Source organism: Haliotis rubra, unplaced genomic scaffold, assembly GCF_003918875.1.
Source record: "Haliotis rubra isolate DU_JTF1 unplaced genomic scaffold, ASM391887v1 Scf1337, whole genome shotgun sequence".
NCBI lineage: Eukaryota > Metazoa > Mollusca > Gastropoda > Lepetellida > Haliotidae > Haliotis > Haliotis rubra.
In genome coordinates this window covers 37,940-47,736 of record NW_025765267.1, presented here as the reverse complement: position 1 = coordinate 47,736, position 9,797 = coordinate 37,940, and the positions used below count along the sequence as shown (strand labels likewise).

The 9,797-nt window shown below is 43.2% G+C and overlaps 1 pseudogene; it reads left to right on the top strand.

The window, feature by feature from the left end:
• The first annotated feature begins 627 nt into the window (after nt 1–627).
• Nucleotides 628–9,797, top strand: LOC124267774 (annotated as a pseudogene).

Genomic DNA, 9,797 nt, shown 5'->3' with positions numbered 1-9,797 from the left:
CAGAGAATTTCATTTTAATGTCAATAAGCGAATGGTCTGTTCTGTATCCAACATTTATAGAGGACTGACAAATAAAATGAATATAAATTCTGAGACTCGAAGATACAGGGATGAAGTTTTGTGATCAGCTGTGTTGTCATTTATCCAACAACAACCACGTGGCATTGTCTACCAACACGATTACGCAAGGCCTCATACAGCAAGACTGACAAACGACCTTCTCCATAACGCTAACATCTTTGGTTTGCCGTGGTCAGCATGTTGTCTCGACATGAATCCGATAGAACACTTATGGGACTACCTTGATCGACAAATCAGAAGACTACCAGCGCTCAACAACTGGAACAATGTCTCCTACAGGAACAGCAACGGATCACGCCTAACGTCATTCGTCGTCTTACGTCATCAATGCGTCGACTTGTTTTAGCGTGTATTGAAGCCAATGGTGGTCACATTCACTATTGATTCAACAATTTGATTTTGCAGAAACATCCGCCTTGTAGATTTGTGTAAAAGTTCAGACTATGATGCCAAGTTTTTCAGCGTCAGTCAAACAGTGCTTTTAATAATACAGACGGTATTTATATAGAATTGATACAAATATAGAACCAAATTTCAGGCAGCGCCATGTGTGGGATCTGGGCCGTGTTCGGTAGTGATGTAGATGTCTCCGTGCAGTGTAAGGTGTTCCACAAGATCACCCATCGAGGACCTGAGGGACGCCTTCAGGATAGAAAAGATCAACCATTTCCAGAACTGCTGTCTTGGATTCCACCGATTGGCCATCCTTGATGACGTCAGAGGATGCAGCCAATGAGATTGTACACTCAACCTCACATATGGCTGATATACAACGGGGAGATCTACAACTATAAAACAGTATGTCGGTTTATTTAATAACCAGCCATTATACGATATGGTCTAGGTCTATTCATCAAGTATCCATCACGTAGTCGGTACAATCATATTTTTCTGTTATGTATTGATTAACGAGCCGGAACAGCAGAAAAATATAACACACTTGTCGAGAAATCGGTACCTACAGAACTTAATTTTGAAATAAGAATGCACCTTGTAAATCTATGTACACTTAAGAAGTTATATTCATTATCACGCACATGCACACAAACTGTCCATTATTTGCTAAAGCTGGATGTCATGAATTCAAACAGACAGAAAATACAGTTTACCAATAGGCAAAAGTGGATTGAACGCAGATATAAGAAAGGTGTCGGGTCTTTAAACGTACAGTAAGCTCCAGGAACTTCTTGTAGTCAGGAGACCTCGGGAACTGTTAAAAGCAAGTAAGCTATCATCACAGCAGAGTCCTTATATGCCGAGAGGGTAACGAAGGTGACAAACGCTGTGGATGTGCATGTATTTGTGATCAAAGACCCGATTAAGGTCCAAGACCAATGATCAATATTGTACGTGCGCTTCAATGAATTAGCTTTGCCATTTGCAATCAACGATCTTGATATTTTGTATTTCCGGCTATGTCCTTTTTGGTCTATATTCAGCCCGCCATGATCTGAACTGAATAAATAGGTTTATCAAACACATAGTCATGATAATATAAAAATATTTTCTTTTCTCATTTAATGTAATTCATCATATTTACATATCTTTCATATGTTTATTTCATCCCAAAAGGGGATTATTTACAGTCCAAAATCATTCTTAGAACGTTTTGGTTTGTAAGTATGTAAAGCTTCAGTGGTAGGAGATTAGTGATGTCATTTCATTGTGACGTTAGGATAAATAGTGACGTCACGATGGTTTGCAAAGAATTGTGATGCAATTTCAAATACACGTGTCTTCCAAAAGGTAGCGAATCAGCATGGATTTCACCCGAGCACAGACTGCGGACGGAGAACCAACCATTCACCTGTATGCCAAATATGGTATTGGATTTCCCCTGCCCACCTGGATGGGTGTTCGCCTTCTGTCTACTCGACACAGCCAACAGGAGCTTTCATTGGTCGAGACACTTTTGGAGTCCGCTCCTGTTTCCAAGCTTGTCACCGATAGTGGCTTCCTGGCTGTGTGTACTCAGAGGATAAAGGTCATATGTTAAAATATCATTCTTCATTTTAGTAAAAAGTCATGTGTGTGCTTGTTTTGTTTGCTTTTTTCCTGTTAAAATGACGTCAGTCTGTAAATGATCGAATCCGGCCCCAGACTGACTGACTGACTGAGTTTGGTTTTACGACGCTTTTAGCAATATTCCAGCAACCATCACGGCGGGGATACCAGAAATGGGTTTCCACATTGTGCCCATGTGGGATTCAAACCCGGTCTTCGGCGTGACGAGCGTACGCTTTTTAACCATTAGGGCTACCCAATCGCCCCCTGGCCCAGACAATCCAGTGATCAACATCATGAGCATCAATCTATGCAATTAGGATGAGATGACATAAGGAGCCTGGACCACCCGGTGGTCGCCTCTTCTACGACAAACATGGGGTTGCTTTGAGACCAATTCTAACCGATATTCACGGGTCCACTAAAGCGTGGAAACTTCCATCATTTTGTCTCTATTTCATCCCCGCTGTGATTGTATATTTGTTTAGCACCACGTCACATCAGTATATTGTGGATTGCTCCCTACATTCTAACACGCCAAAATACATCTTATATTGTGTAAACAACCTCACCCAATTTATAGGTTTGTTTGGATTGAGCCACAACGTAAGCGATTGAGGCAGCTGACATCGTCCACCGTCGCCCCTGGCACAGTGGAACAGTACGATCTCGACAACAACGGACGCCAGGATTCCGGGAGATGAAACAGTTCAATCTCTATTGGCGACACCCCCTGTACAAAAATGACCCGTCCTCCCCTGACTCCCTTTGGTAGGTGTCTCCGTTATGTGCTTGTATTAGGGTGACAGTAAGTGCAGACTCTATGTAGTCTGGCAAAACTATTCACGCACCATTTTGAAAAGTACCGTTGTTACTTTCAAGTTCCAACTTATAGCACACAATATTAATTAAAGTAGAAAAAAGGACGGTTTAATTATGTAAAAGGTTGGTCATCAAAAACATATTTAACAAATTACAAAATTGTTTAGGACGCAAAATGTTATTTGAACACAAGTTGTAGGTTTCAGTTTTATGCTGATGAAATGACTCTGGCCTGAGTTTTCAACGAACCACATGGTTGGCAAAACTGGGAGCCCACAGTGATGCCTTACGGAGAACCCTGATAACTGTAGTCCTCCAGCGTTTGTCTCGAAGCTCTCTTAGCTACTTGATTGTCGTACGTTAATGTTAATGTATGACGCTTATGACTATCTTAAGGCTCAGAGAGAGCTTCGAAAACCCTAGGCCCAGGACCTGAGTCTTTAAGTCTTTAAGTCTTTATTCAGTATCGGAGGCCTCGTGTTGAAATACAAATTTCTGTGTGGAATGCTTACTGCTTACAATATATTTCTTTGATGCAATGATAATACATGTGAAATAGTTATGTTGTACAAGAATTTATTGACATATGTATTGTGACATAACCAAATTCGAATATGAGTCCACTGGCTGACTGATTTAGTAAAGTGAGTGTGGAGTGAGTGAGTGAGTGAGTTTTGGCTTGACGCTGCTTTTAGCAGTATTCCAGCAATATCACGGCGGGGAACACTCAGAAATGGGCTTCACACATTGTATCCATGTGGGGAAGCGAACCCAGGTCTTCGGCGTGACGAGCGATTTAGAAGCAAAGAGAAGCGATTATATTTTTTATACAGAATTCTACCCTGAAAATAATTATAAATATTGAAGACTAATTACCCGATCCATGTAGTCCCCTCTGTGGGACGGGCAAAATATTGAGCGGACCCTCTTTCTTACATGGAAGCTCCACGCACTTTTAACTGTTGTAGTTTGCTTATATTCAGTTCGAATACGCACCATTGGTATAATCTTTAAACAATGGCACATAATACTTATGTTGCATACAGTAACATATAGTCTTATATTCCAAATGGAATCTTGTTTCTACAGAAGTGACGTGGCAAAAGAACATCCGGTACTGTTAGAGGCGGCATTGAAGAAACGCCTAATGGCCGAAAGAAGGATTAAGGTGCCTTTTGTCGGGTGAGTTGGCCTTCGATTGCAAAAGGTGCAAGAGTAAGGTACCTATGAGGCTGAGATCCATAGTATTGATATGGTGTTCATGATTTAGGGTCAAATGAGGCAGCCGCAAATACCACACACACACACACACACACTCACACACACACTCACAAATCCTCAGAGTGGTTCGTCCCTTCAGTCACTATTTGCTGGATATCCGAGGCAGTCAACCAAATATTAGAATCATGAATACGTTCCCATATTGTTTACAGTATTAAAGTTTATCGAAATAATAAATACCAGGGACAACCTGAAATTACTCAGAAAGGGGTCTTTTCTACCATATCAATCATTAAAACTGCGCTTTGGCTGGATAGGTGATAGAATGCATCTTTCCGGTTGTGTCATTCCAAAGGTGGTCTCGACTCGAGTCTGGTAACAGCGTTGGTGGTTAAGGATGTCAAGGAACAGAAACTGCCCTACCCCATACAGACCTTCTCTATTGGCATGGAGGGGAGTACGGACATCATAGCAGCTAGGAAGGTGAGTGTTGGCGCATTGCATTAACCCATACAGACCTTCTATTGGCATTGAGGGAGCAATAGATATCAGGGCAGCTTAGCGGAGTGAGTGTTTGAGCATTACATTACCCCCATACAGACCTTCTGTTGGCATGGAGGGGAGTACGGACATCATGGCAGCTAGGAAGGTGAGTGTTGGAGCATTACATAAACCGATACAGACCTTCTCTACCGGCATGGATGTGTGTATAGATATCCTGGCAGCTAGAAAGGTGAGTCTTGCATCATTACATTACCCCATACAGACCTTCTCTGTTGGCATGGAGGGTAGTACAGATATCCTGGCAGCTAGAAAAGTGAGTCTTGGAGCATTACATTACCCCATACAGACCTTCTCTGTTGGCATGGAGGGGAGTACGGACATCATGGCAGCTAAGAAGGTGAGTGTTGGAGCATTACATTACCCCATACAGACCTTCTCTGTTGGCATGGAGGGGAGTACGGACATCATGGCAGCTAGGAAGGTGAGTGTTTGAGCATTACATTACCCCATACAGACCTTCTCTGTTGGCATGGAGGGGAGTAGGGACATCATGGCAGCTAGGAAGGTGAGTGTTGGAGCATTACATTACCCCATACAGACCTTCTCTGTTGGCATGGAGGGGAGTACGGACATCATAGCAGCTAGGAAGGTGAGTGTTGGAGCATTATATTACCCCATACAGACCTTCTCTGTTGGCATGGATGTGTGTATAGATATCCTGGCAGCTAGAAAGGTGAGTTGCATCATTACATTACCCCATACAGACCTTCTCTGTTGGCATGGAGGGTAGTACAGATATCCTGGCAGCTAGAAAAGTGAGTCTTGCATCATTACATTACCCCATACAGACCTTCTCTGTTGGCATGGAGGGGAGTACGGACATCATGGCAGCTAAGAAGGTGAGTGTTGGAGCATTACATTACCCCATACAGACCTTCTCTGTTGGCATGGAGGGGAGTACGGACATCATGGCAGCTAGGAAGGTGAGTGTTTGAGTATTACATTACCCCATACAGACCTTCTCTGTTGGCATGGAGGGGAGTACGGACATCATGGCAGCTGGGAAGGTGAGTGTTGGAGCATTACATTACCCCATACAGACCTTCTCTACCGGCATGGATGTGTGTATAGATATCCTGGCAGCTAGAAAGGTGAGTCTTGCATCATTACATTATCCCATACAGACCTTCTCTGTTGGCATGGAGGGTAGTACAGATATCCTGGCAGCTAGAAAGGTGAGTCTTGCATCATTACATTACCCCATACAGACCTTCTCTGTTGGCATGGAGGGTAGTACAGATATCCTGGCAGCTAGAAAGGTGAGTCTTGCATCATTACATTACCCCATACAGACCTTCTCTGTTGGCATGGAGGGTAGTACAGATATCCTGGCAGCTAGAAAGGTGAGTCTTGCAACATTACATTACCCCATACAGACCTTCTCTGTTGGCATGGAGGGGAGTACGGACATCATGGCAGCTAGGAAGGTGAGTGTTTGAGTATTACATTACCCCATACAGACCTTCTCTGTTGGCATGGAGGGGAGTACGGACATCATAGCAGCTGGGATGGTGAGTGTTGAAGCATTACATTACCCCATACAGACCTTCTCTATTGGCATGGAGGGGAGTACGGACATCATAGCAGCTAGGAAGGTGAGTGTTGGAGCATTACATTACCCCATACAGACCTTCTCTATTGGCATGGAGGGGAGTACGGACATCATGGCAGCTAAGAAGGTGAGTGTTGGAGCATTACATTACCCCATACAGACCTTCTCCATTGGCATGGAGGGGAGTACGGACATCATAGCAGCTGGGATGGTGAGTGTTGGAGCATTACATTACCCCATACAGACCTTCTCTGTTGGCATGGAGGGGAGTACGGACATCATAGCAGCTGGGATGGTGAGTCTTGGAGCATGGCATTACCCCATTTAGACCTTCTCTATTGGCATGGAGGGAAGTACAGATATCATGGCAGCCATACGCCACTGGGTTAAGAAACGAATACTCAACCAGCCAAAACATTACGGCGGAGCTAAACACTTCAGTTAATACTACTGGTTGCATTCATCATGTTATACTAACACGCTGTACCACGCGAATGCCTCAAAATGTATGGTTGCTCCTGAGAGAAAATGAACTTACATTCTATATTTCGTTGCCATATTTGAACGTTCACGTTGTCTTTATAATGTATGTGTTTCCATGTAGGTCGCAAGACATTTGGACACTGAACATCATGAAATTACCTTCACACGCCAAGAAGCCTGCAATATCATAGATGAATGCATTTGCCACATTGAGACATACGACATCACAACCATCAGATCTTCAATTTGTACGTATGACTATATGCAAATGCTAAATAGACTAAACCTTGAGCATTCTGATACAATTTTCTAATATTACCGGATAAGACCGTAATGATGTTTTCAGGTTGACAAAGCCAAATCTCTGGACCAGTTTCTTTACTTCATCGGCTTTATACCTTTAAGCCTAATCCTACACAACTCATTTTTCTGATATTATAAAATAATTCTAATCCAGCTTACCTTACATGTTTGACTTCATCATCACAGTCTTATCTACTTCAATTTAAAATATCAGACCCGTGAAGGTTAGAATTGGTCTTCAGTAACCCATGCTTGTCGAATGAGGCGACTAACGGGATCGGGTGGTCGGGCTCGCTGACTTGGTTGACACTTGTCATCGTATCCCAGTTGCGTAGTTCGATGTTCATGCTGTTAATCACTGGATTGTCTGGTCCAGACTCGATTATTTACAGATTGCCGCCATATAGCTGGAATATTGCTGAGTGCGGCGTAAAACTAAACTCACTCACTCATTCACTCATTGACTTAAATATCAACGCTCCTCCATAACAAAATAGAAATGTCATATGTTAGGTGTTATTTCCAGGTTTATACCTTGTCAGTAAGTACATCAGCGAGAGGACGGACACAGTGGTCATCCTGTCCGGTGAGGGGTCTGACGAGCTGGCCCAGGGGTACATCTACTTCAATAAAGCCCCATCACCTGAAGCTGCGGATGAGGAGAGTCGGAGACTTCTGAAGGACCTCCACATGTATGACGTGTTGAGAGGGGACAAGGCCACAGCAGCCTGGGGGTGAGTTAACGTATTATCGGGGGCGCCCCCCATCCATTCCTAGTTAACAAACAGAACCAGGATTGGGAGCAGAGAGCTCAGGCTCCCTCGGGTGTCCCCATCCAGTCGTAGTTAATTGGGTGCAGTGAGACTTCAAGATCTCTGGGGTGTACCGCACCCATTCGTAGTTAATAAACAGAACCAGGATTTGGTGCAGAGACACTTCAAGATCTCTGAGGTGTCCCACATCCATTCCTAGTTTCCTAGTTAATTTAAACAGAACCAGGATTGGGTGCAGTGAGACAGTGCAGGATCTCTGGGATGCCATAGGGCTTGACATGTGACATGTGTTAGATTGAGCAGGGACATGCCATGTATCTGAATACTTTATGGATGTGGGATACTGTAAACGCACTTATTTTCGCGTGGTGCAATTTTCGCGGAATTGACAGTTTAGACTACATCGCGCGGTCAATTATTCGCGCAATCAGTAATTGCCGGAACTGCCAGCTGTCTCTTTGGCCGTCACTAATAGCAGTAAAAACAAACAGAGTGGCTTAACCTGTCAGGCGGCGTTTATTGCTTACTTCACAGGAAATCCTTTATCTGTGCGATATACTAGTACACAGTAATCCGTTTACTCCCGGAAGAGATGAAAACATCAGTCTTATGTAGTTGAAACTATTGAAAAACATAGGAACTGTTTTGTATTGGAGCCTATTCTTAGGACTATCGACGCTGATTCAGGATGAATCATGTCAGCTAATTATCGCCGTCAGCATCCTAGCATCCAAAAATGGATTCTGTGAATTAGAGAAATCATATAAACAAAGTGCTAATGAGTGGATATTTAATAAATAATTTTCATACATTATTAAATGAAATGGTATTGACAACTAACGATATATGGATCTAGATTCTCAGGATGATTTTTGTATACCACCCATCTTCTGTCACAGCACCACAACACCAATAATTTACTGCTATCTATACAATTCTCAAGACTATATGCAAGTCACATGGCATCAATAAATGAACACAGCATCGTGTCATGACGTGCTACCATTGAAAAGGTGTTTATGTGTTCTTGCAACCGTTAATGTATGCTGCAATACACACTGTAAAATGTCTATTTAAATCTTTTACACGTCCTGTTCTCCAGACTGGAACTCCAGGTCCCCTTCCTTGACCATCAGTTCACCAGCTACTACCTGTCCCTCCCTGCCGAGGACCGCGTCCCCAGGAAGGGGTGGAGAAATACCTCCTCGGTCAGCCTTTGATGGCATGAACTCCTGCCCAATGACATCCTGTGGAGGCCGAAGGAGGCCTTCAGCGATGGAGTCTCGGCTGTCAAGAGGTCACTCTTTGAGGTCATACAAAATTTCTGTGATGAACAGGTAAGCGATAACGTGGAAACAACGAAAATATACGCAAATAACTTTAAATAAGCACCCTATATTTTTTTTGCAATGATAGATTTTCAACACGAACATAAAGCTTCTCGTGGTGACCACGATGGAAAAGCATGAGTTTTTCTAACCCGTATGATCCTTTGACTCATACAAAACGACAAAATGCCTGGAATCCATGTCTATTTTAAACGACAAATGCCTGGAATCCATGTCTATTTTATGATGATAATTGCTCATTTACAAAAGAAAAACCCACTGATTTTCATACAAGACCATGTCTGTACAAGTATGGCCCTGTAAGGTCCTATTATTGGGTAACTTTCGAAACATACACACCCAACACACGGAAATACAAAATACGATTCAGAAGAATCTGTAGGGCTCTGTTATCCTAGCCATGTCGTTCTAATGAATGAATTGCTGTAATTGTAACTGTTTCAGGTTAGTGAGGAACAGATGAAACAATCAGCATCTCTCTTCCCCTTCAACACCCCCAGGACGAAGGAAGCGTTTTACTACAGGCGGGTGTTTGAGAAGTACTACCCCTCCAAGGCAGACTGGGTTCCGTATATGTGGATGCCGCGCTGGACAGATGCGACGGACCCTTCAGCAAGAACACTTAGTTTTTATACGGAAAAGTGA